Consider the following 10,709-nt stretch of genomic DNA (forward strand, 5'->3'; position numbering starts at 1 on the left):
CACATGAGTTTACTATAAGTGTGGCCAAGAACTAGTTCTAGACACACAAAACAACAACTTTGTAATTTTAAATGTGACTATTGTCTAACCTTTAGTCACACATAAAGTTTTGTAATTTTAAGTGTGACTATTGTTTAACTTTTGGTCACACGTTCTTTTTTTTCACATGACATTTGCTATCATTCTGTCACACAAAAATACAAAGGGACGATAGTGTGACTAATGTTTATATAAAACCACATGATTTTCTTTGTTTTTAAGTGTGGCTAATGACTAACCTTTGGTCACATATAATTACTTTTCTCATGTTGTTTGCTATCATCCTGTCACATAAAAAACAAAGTAACAATAATGTGGCAAATGATTATGTAGAGTCACATGAAACTTTATAATTTTAAGTGTGGCTATTATCTAACATTTGGTCACACATGTTCATTTTGTCCATTACGTATGCTAACATTCCGTCACATATAAAAAACAAAATACAGATGGCGTGGCTAAAAGATATGTAAAGCCACCTGATTTTTTTATTATTTTTAAGTGTGGCTTATTATGTAACCTTTGGTCACACATAGTATTTTTTATCCATGACGTTTGCTAATAGTTTCTCACACCAAAATAAAAAAAATGACCATGGTATGACTAATGATTATGTAAAGCCACATGAAATATTATAATTTTAAGTGTGACTATTGTCTAATCTTCAGTCACACATGATATTCTTTTCCCGTGACGTTTAGTGTCATTCCGTCACACCAAACAAAAACAAAGTGACTATGATGTGGCTAATGGTTATGCTTAGCCACATGAAATTTAGTAATTTTAAGTGTGACTATTGTTTAAGCTTTCGCCACGCGTATTTACTGGGGTTCTATGTTGCCAAAATCGCATGGCTTCACAAACCCGGACTCACAAACTCGGACACTAATCGCGTACGCATAGGAAAAATGAATCAGGGACACGTGTAGGGCTATTATCGTCGCATACATAATGTATGATTAGGGGATTTGTATTCTACCCTTCCCCTATATATATATATTCTAACCTAATACAACCACACATATAAGTTTGAAAGGAAATTACTAATATAATAAAATGTAGAGTAAATTACGATTTGGCCCCTGTGGTTAGATTACTTTTACTCTTTTAGCCCCAAAAGAATCTTTTAACATCTGAGCCCCCAACGTCTTTTTTTTCTAACTCTTTTGGCTCCTAACACTAACTCCATCCATTTACTTTTATGGGCCAAAAGAGTTAAAAAAAAAGACCTTAGGGGCCAAAAGGGTTACAAAAAAAGACATTGGCAGATGTTAAAAGATTCTTTTTTGGCTAAAAGGGTAAAAGTGATATAACCACAGAGGCCAAAATCGTAATTTACTCAACAATGAAAATTTATAACTTTATATATTTTATAATAATAATATTTTTTAAAAATATTGTGTAAAATAAAAAAAAATATATGTTAAAAAATGTATATCAAACGTGACTCATATGTAAACATTGACATATTTTTTTTTTCAACTGTAAACATTGATGTGGAAGAAAACTATAAAAAAAATATGATCTAGAAGTTATAATATTTAATAATACTTTGAATTTATGAATATGTAGCAAGATTTTTTGTATCTTTATATGAAACTAGTAAATTTACCCTGCGCTACTGGTTTTTCTATTTAGATCTGAACAATTTAGGCCAAAAAATCTAGTTAACGGGAGCTGGTGTTGTAATCAGATGTGCAAAAGAGCCGTTATAATTGGGACCAATTATTTATAAACCATTCATCTACAAAAGAAGAGATTCATGAAAGAGGGCATGTTTTTAATGGTCTGCAGGAACCAAGCGTTTGCCAAAGTTGAAACAACTAAAGAACTGGACAACTCCGTGCAAAAGTTTTAAACGACATAACTGATGTAACTTTCCAAAACAAAACATGAAAAAACGACTTCAGTTATCGAGCTTGTTGTTTTCAGTCAATTGTAGCACTGGCATCCACATTTCCCCTCCGTTGTCACAACTTGCGTTGTAGGCTTCCTTGTGCATTTTCATTTGGAGTCAATAGCGATGTGGTGGGTCTTTGTTCGGAGCCTAGCATTGATTCCAAAAGAATAAAAAGAAGTAGCTATATGTATTAAAACAAAAGAAAAGGTTATCAAGTACAAAACATGAGAAATGTACCATAATATTAGCAAGAAGGATCACAGTGAAAATAAACTTATTAGGTACAAACTCAACAGAATCATGACATTAAGGATGTGATATAATTGGAGTACTGAAATTCAGAAAAACTTACGAATCAACTTGAACGATTAGAATCAACTGATGTGCAAATGGAGGAGCTCGCCTACTTAATCACCACTCCTAATTGAAACCGTTGAGCCGATTGCTTGATTCAGCAACTTGATAATAATTGCAGACAACTAATTGAAATTCAATCGTCTACATAAAATCCTACAAATATAAGTTCAAAATAATTCAACATTCGATACACTAAGCTTATTGATAGGAGTAAGACCCCGAATCACCGGTTCAAATCAAACGAAAAAAAGAAAAGATAGAACTACGACTCATTTGGATACAGATTCACCACCAAACGAAACCGTAGAGCTGCGATTTCCAACCGAAGATACAGATACACCACTATGGTTAGAGAATCGTGTCTAAGTTCACCACCCAACGCGCCACGGTTGAGCTAGCATAGACCATTAATTTTAACCCATAATCCAATGAGATAAAATCAACAAGTGTTCACAATCGAAAAAACTCTTTGATGTTTCATTGCTCACAAAGTGTTTACATAAAGGAAACTCAACAAAATAACTACCCCAGGTTGCTACATCTTAGGAAAAAGAAAGATTAAAGTACAAACTAAAAAGTAGAAAGTACAACTAAAAAGAGCATGACGAAAACTAAACTAAAAACATGGGCATAAAGAGAAATAACTGGTGTGTGGATTTGCATGGGAGTCTTGAACCACCACCATGGATATTCAACCCGATCCGGCTAACCCATGTTGGTGTCATTTTGCATGCTGCTACTGTGCGACGGATCCGTTTTTCTATCGACTCGTCTTTAACGGTTAGCAATCCTACGGCTAACGAGCGTTGGCTCAAGAGGTGCCTACCACTTATATTCTAATTTTGGTACTTTTTGGTGTTTTACCCAATGTCATTTATCAAGGGTAGAACGAAACCAACAGATGCAAATCCACAAACATATAGAAGGCACCTCAGAAAACATGTTACAATGCCAAGTATCGATGAACAACTTTAACACTAACAAAATATATGTATTGATCATAAAAACTTTATGAAATCTAAGCAAGATATAAGCAACCTAGTAACAACACAATCAAATCACATATTATGGGGGTAAAATTCCATTCTACATGCCTCTTTGAGAACAGTTTCACCATCATTAACATTCTTAGGAGGACCATACTTGTTTTGCAACACCACATTTCTACCCCTGGAGCTCTGTCACTATGCTCACATTGCCTACACCCAAAACCCATCACCCATTGCAAAATTAGACAATAAAATGTAGTTAATTTTTACCACAAATTAGTAAAAAACAATTTCATGGGGAAATCAAAAGTGAAATTGCAACTGACCAGGAAATTGGTTGTAGTCGAACAATCATGATTGAAGTGAATTTCTTTAGCCATGGTTGTAATTGGGTTCGAGGATGGCAAAACTGAAGGAGTACCGCCTTTCACCAGATCACCTATACCTTGGTTAGATGTTAAGACTGCAATTAAAAGAGGCGTTCTTGGATATGTCTAGGGCTGTAAACGAACCGAACGAACACGAACAAGGTCTTTCGTTCGTTAAGGAAATTAATGTGTTCACGAACGGTTCATGAACACTTACCAAACGAGTTGTTATGTTCGTGTTCGTTCATTAAGGAAATGAGCGTGTTCGCGAACGGTTCACGAACACAAATAAATTTGGTGAACGCGACGAAGGACAAAGGTAGATGGCCCAGAGAGTAGTACTGGAACTTGAATCCCTTATTGTGGAACGGAGGTCAATCGTATTCGTCGATATAAATAATGAGAAAGGAAAGGAAAATGGTGTATAAACAATGTGAAAGAGGGTTTTCCCAGTTTAATTGTTAGGGTAATATTAAAATAAATAAAAGTTTAATAATATAAAAAGTATAGATAAAATATATGAAAGCATAAAAATCTTTAATTAAAACACAAACATACGAACATAAACGAACGCAAATGAACGAATGTTCACGAACATCTTACCGAACGTTCACGAACACAATCGAACGAACGAGACCTCTGTTCATGTTCGTTCATTTAACTAATCGAACAGAATTTCTTGTTCATGTTCGTTCGTTTATAAAACGGCCGAACATAAACGAACTTCCCGCCGAACGGTTCACGAACTGTTCGCTGAACGTTCGGTTCATTTACAGCCCTAGATATGTCTCCTGAAATCGATGAACATGTGAACGTAATCTGTGCACAAACCAAATCAACTTCAGTTTTAAAACCAATGTTAAATAACATCCAAGGAAATTGGTTCAGAAAACTAAAAAAATATTTGCTTTCATTAAGAGAACCCCTATTCAACCACGTGATAATACAATATGTTTGAATTTCCCCAATACCAAACCCTAGACAGGAGTTCTATTGTGAACACTTTGGGCCCAAACAATCCAGTATCAGAGAATGACCCAATGTTCCAGCTTGATTTAAAAAGAAGCTCACGTATTAAAAAGGTGCCAGAAAGATTGAGGGACTAGATTTAGCCACATTAGCAGTTTGTTACAACGAACTTATGCAGCAAGGTTAAATAAGGGTGAGCAAGGAATGTGTGAGTATGCATGATGAAATTAGTTATTGGTTTCTCTTTCCCACCTTCTCTGTAACTTTCTTTTCCCATCTCATTTGTAATCCTCTGCTTCTCATCTCCTTCTTGGTTCCCATTAATAAAATTCTTACCATTTCCTATTACAGTATTCATTGGTTCTTATTGTTTTTTTAGGTAATCACAACATTGGTGCTTTCATTGGCCATTAGCAATCATGGCTGCTGGTACACGTTTGAGAGGTCTCGAAGATGGTTTACGTGTCGTTCAAGAATCCCAATCGCAGATGGCAATTGAATACAAGGAGCTCAGAGCTGATGTTAATTTGATTGCCTCTTCTATGGAGGATCAGAAGAAGGTCATGAACAAGTTACTTGTAACACCCCGTGTTTTCGAATGTCAAAGTCAAAGTCAAAGTCCAAGTCAACTTTGACTTCCTTGACTATTAATGTTCTTTTTATTTTTGTATTATGTGGAGTAAGTGTTGTAATCAACAAGAATCGAAGTAATCGAATGTTTTAACGCGAACCGATTTACGACTGTGAATAGTAGGAAGTAACAATGCGATAAAGTTAATCAATTAATAATCAAGCTAATCGATTCATCAATCAAAACTCGAGACTCGAATTATGCGAACGCTGGTATTGTTATACGTGTGTGTGTGCCTTGTGTGTTACTTGTGCGTGTTTACCTATATGTTTGGTGTGGTATTCAAGTGAATCAATCAAAAATCAAATCGAAACTCGAAAAGCAATCGAACTCAAACGAAACCGACATCGAAACGCGACTTATAGAAGATTGTATGTTAGATATAGTGGTTGGGATTAAAAGTAATTTGACTAGGAACTCTATCGTATTCGTATCATCGTCCATCGAAATCGAAACATCGAAAATCGTCACGAAATACTCAAAGTGTAACGCGGATCGAACAGGAGGCATCCTGATCGAACAGGCCAGCCGATCGGCTAGTATTTTGCAAGCCGATCGAGCAGCCCACTCGATCGGAGCTCCTGGCTGATCGGCTGCCACTTTCCTCTTTTGGAAGCCTATAAATAGGGCTGTCCTTGTCTTCATTTCCACTTTTGGAAAGTTCTGACCGGCCAGCTCCTATTCTTCATCTTTTCTCAGATTTCTCTCAATCCCGGTAAGTTTTCACTCTAAATCTTGTACGTTTTTTGTCATTACTTGATTCTACACCTTTCTATCTTTCAAAACTTAGATTCTAACCGTGAAATCATCAAGATCTAAGTGTTCTTGGGTGATGTCATCATAGTGTTCTTCAAGAACACCAAACTTTGACCTCATTCAACCATGACTAGCTTAGATCCAACCGATTTCCACATAAACTAGTTAAGATCTATCAAAGATCTAAACATCCACAAGTTGTGAAGGATTAAAAGAAGAAATCCCAACTTTCTTTCAAATCTTTTACACTCAATGCCTTCAAACCGTTAGAAACGAAGCTTGAACCGGCTAACTAGTCATTCTAACAGTTAAAAAAGGTTCAAGATTCGGGTTCTATCTACGAGGTTCACCGACAATGGGTTAAACTCTAAGCCGACGTCCTGAACCACTCAACGTACGGATTTGGGTGATTCCTATCCGAGCCGGAGAGACGAGTAAGAACGAAGGTGTCATAGTTCAACTCGTTATCAAACTACCTCGATATGATGACAAATAATCAGACAACCAAGTGTTAGACGAAAGGCCGACCAGGTCAGACCTACTGGCCGAACGGCTAAGCTGTTCGAACAGCCCAGCCGATCGGACATGCCAGCCGATCGACCGGGCCAGCCGATCGGCTAGCACATGGTCCCACACTTTAAAAAAATTTTATGAAGCATAGTATCGAGGAAGGGATGTTCGATCGAACTGCGTTTGGTAAACATTACTCTTCGGATCATGAGATACTACTCTTCAACACTTAATCGTTTTCCAATTCGTTCGTAGCAGGGAATCCTAGCCGATCGAGTGAGCTAGCCGATCGAACGAACCGTTCGATCGACCGAATTGAAAGGTAAGAACACTTCAGTGTTCTCAAATGCTGCAACGAAAACTTCAAAAGTTCAAATCCTCAAACACAAACACACCAGAGGAAGAAACAATCCACTCGAATGGTCCAGCCAATCGAGCCTACCGGCCAATTGAACAGGACTGTCCAACCGGACATACCAGCCGACCGAACAGCCCGTTCGATCGAACCTGCCGTTCGATCGACCAGTCCATTCGATCCATTCGCACTTGTCTTAATTTCCCACATTACTCATTGTTGTACTATCGAACTATTCACGCTAACCCTACTCCCAGCGCTCCCTTCAATCCATAACCAATCACTATGAGTATACTCGATCCCTTTTTGCTTTTAGCACTTTTGGGTGTTACATACGTTACCTATCAAATCACAATCAAACACAAACTATTTGAACGCTAACTGATTGCATGTGCTACTTGACTAAATGATTGATGTTTATTATGTTTACACGTGGAGTGCTATCTACCTGCCTTAGCAACATAGTACTATAGTTTGGACTCATCACCCGTTTATACGGGGGTTGTTAAGGACAATTACTTGCATGGATTACGGTGGTAATCATGTATTGTGAACCGTCTCGGACGGTCAACCCGTAGTCGTTGGTATCGATGGTCCCATGTCGATAATTAACATGCTTCGTTTTCCTCTATATACGTGCCTGGTTATGTGTGAACTATACGAACTCTATATGCTATTATCAAACTTGTGCGCTCACCTTTACATTTTATGTATTGACTGTATTTTAACGTATGTGACAGGTTCTTAAGTTGCTAGGATGCTTAGGCGTGTGGTGATGAAATCGAGGCTAGGGAGTCTAGAAATAATAAACAATTGTCTGTAATAATAATTGAATCTGAGATGTCGGAACGAAATTATTTGCCTAGTTGCTTTCTATGATAACTTGTTTATTTATTTGGGATACGGTATGGGACGTATCATTTAACTGAATTTATATAATAGTTGTTGTGGAAACTTCTGGACAATCTGTTTCGCTCAGTGCCGCGCCCCGATGATTCTGCCATCGGTTGGGGTGTGACAGATTGGTATCAGAGCCATAACTATAGGGAATTAGGTTAGACACGACCTAGTCCGGGTCGCTGTCTTAGAGGCCTAGACTATAGTTAGGAACCAACATACCCAGTTTATGTGCCTTATTCTACAATTCTTCACTATCACTGCACTCGAGTTTTCAAATAAAGTTAGACGATTCAGCCAGGAATAGGTGTGAAAACCGCAAACTCCCGACTAAATCGACTGACTTATGATGATTTTATCCATTTATACATGCTTATCATAATAATTTCAATTTCATATGAGGAAAATTATACCAAATCAGGAGTGAAACCCTCATTTTGATGGAAATTCACCTTAGATTTTCTTTAAACAAGGAAGAAATTGCTAAGCCAAGGGGTGAAACCCTAACCTTGGCAGTTTGTTCTGGATTTTATTTATCTCACCGAGGTCTCGACGGACTCCAACGACCTGAACTCACGAGTATGACCTAGGGAACGCGTGTGGAATGCCCAAGAGTCGAGGCAGGAACACGACCTCTAGAGTCGAAAGTGATGACAAGTCTACTGTGAATAGTCGAGTTGCCTAGGGTAGTCGATGTCTAGTAGTCGCAGACAATCTATCTCTCGATTTTATGTGTTTCGAATTTGACGAGTCATCGAGTACACTCGTTGATTTTATGTGTTTTGTGTACTTTGCCTGTTTACGTGTTTATACTTTTTGGGTATTATTCGATTTTACTGCCATTTCGATCAAACACACACTACTCGCATTCGCTGTTCTATCTCCATTCGACACCCAGTTATCGCAAATCTAGACGATATCATGCTATGTTATGCTATACGACTAAGTTAGGTGAATACGATGCCATTCAATATGCAATACGAACGACACGCGAACTTTGAAGGATAGGTTTCTGTTTTCTGACTACCTCTGTGCTTAAATGTGTATGTGCCTTTCGTGACTATGTGCTTCTGTGCTCTACTTGCTTATGTGCTTCTGTGGTTATGCGGATTCTGTGCTTTTTACGTGATATGTGTTTCGACGTGATTCTAAGCTTTAGATAGTAGTAGACGTGTGAGGTGAGATTCGATTTCGTTGTGTTGAGTCATGTGACGATGTCTAATGCAGACCATGTCGTCATCCGGACAACGAACCCCACTTACTCGCCAAGAAAAGAGAGACCGACGCCTCGCTGCTATCATCTCCAAACAAGTGGTGAAAGCCGTGAGTGAGGTGTATGAGAATGCCAGCAAAACGTCTGAGGAATCCCGAGCTGAAATCCCTAAGGATTCAAGCAAGGCTGCTTTCAGCTTCAAGCAGTTCAAGGCATGCGGACCGAAAGAGTTCACTGGCGAAGATGGTCCTACAGCCATGTTTCACTGGTTCGACTCAGTCGAAGTCACTCTGCGCCAGAGCGGATGCTCCGAAAATCTCCGTACTCTCAATGCTACTGGCGTCTTCCAGTCCCGCGCTCTAGACTGGTGGACTGCTGAACGAAACAAGCGTGGGAATGATGCAGCTTATGAGCTGACATGGAAGGAACTAAAGGCGATTATGATCGAAGAATTTTGCCCTCCTCATGAACGCCAAAAGCTGGAGGACGAATTCTGGGGAATCAAGCAGAAGGACGGAGACAACGCTGCTCTCACCGCTCGCTTCAAGCAGCTTAGTATCATATGTCCCGATCAAGTCAAGACCTCAGATCAAGCCATCAAGAAGTACATTCGAGCCCTACCCGACTGTGTAGCCGACTTTGTTCACGCCGCCAAGCCAGAAACGATCGAAGAAACCTACCTACTCACCGCTGAGATAAATGACAAGCGGGTAAAGTCTGGTTTCTGGGATAAGCAAACCAAGTCTCTGCACCAAGCCACTGCAGCACCCACCGACACCACCTCTGCTCAATCCTCAAGGTCCTCAAGAAGGAAGAAGAAGAACAACAGCTCCAGCAACAAGAACTGTGCTGTGACAACTACTGCTGCTCCTCTCCAAGCTGTACCAGCTCAACAGCAGCAACAGCACCAGCGCTCAGCTCCAGTGATCAATGCACTGCCAGCAAAGCGTGCATACACAGGCCCTCACCCACTCTGCCCAACGTGCTCCTATCACCATCCAGTGGGTCTGGCTTGTCGTTTTTGCGCTCACTGCAACCTGTACGGTCATTTCACTACGAACTGTCGCTATGGTCCTCGTCAAGCCCCAGTTCAAGCTACTGTCAACCAAGCTCTACTCCCCGCCCCTCAAGGCCAACAAGCAGCTCCAGCACCAGCAGTAAATGCTCGAGTCTGCTTTGCATGTGGTGACCCTAACCACTTTGCAAACAGGTGCCCGAACAGGGTGGTTAAACAAGAGCCCCAACAGCAACAACCACAACAGCAGCCTCAGCAACAGCAGCAAGCAGCCCATGCCCGAACCTTCAACATCAATGCCCGTCAGGCTCAGGCGGATAACAACGTGGTTAATGGTACGTTCCTTGTGAATGGTATTTATGCATCATGTTTGTTTGATACTGAAGCCGATAACTGCTTTGTGTCATTTGAATTCGAGAAGCTCCTTAGTCGTAAGCGCTCTTATCTGTCCTCGTCATTCAAAGTCGAAGTCGCTACAGGAAGAACTAGTGTTGTTAATTCAGTTCTCCGTGATTGTACTCTCGAACTCAACAATCACATATTCCCGATCGACCTCATTCCAATGCAACTCGGAAGCTTTGATGTCATAACAGGCATGGACTTTCTTCGCGAAAACCATGCCGAAGTGGTGTGCATCGAAAAGATGATCCGGTTCTCACTCGCGAATGGTGATTTATTGTGTGTATACGGTGAAACAGCATCGAAAGGTC

At 39.7% G+C, this 10,709-nt stretch overlaps 1 long non-coding RNA gene across 2 annotated transcripts; it reads right to left on the minus strand.

Annotated features, from left to right (window-relative positions):
* Window positions 1–1,762: 1,762 nt before the first annotated feature.
* Window positions 1,763–3,770, minus strand: LOC118481156. Of its 2 annotated transcripts, XR_004864605.1 has the most exons (3): window positions 3,612–3,770; window positions 2,292–2,449; window positions 1,763–2,086 (listed from the first exon to the last, which is right to left on the minus strand). It is a non-coding gene; the product is annotated as an uncharacterized LOC118481156 (long non-coding RNA). The 2 variants fall into 2 exon arrangements; XR_004864612.1 differs by lacking the exons at window positions 1,763–2,086; window positions 2,292–2,449 and adding an exon at window positions 3,267–3,495.
* Between the last annotated feature and the right edge of the window lie 6,939 nt (window positions 3,771–10,709).

This window comes from Helianthus annuus, chromosome 1, assembly GCF_002127325.2.
Source record: "Helianthus annuus cultivar XRQ/B chromosome 1, HanXRQr2.0-SUNRISE, whole genome shotgun sequence".
NCBI lineage: Eukaryota > Viridiplantae > Streptophyta > Magnoliopsida > Asterales > Asteraceae > Helianthus > Helianthus annuus.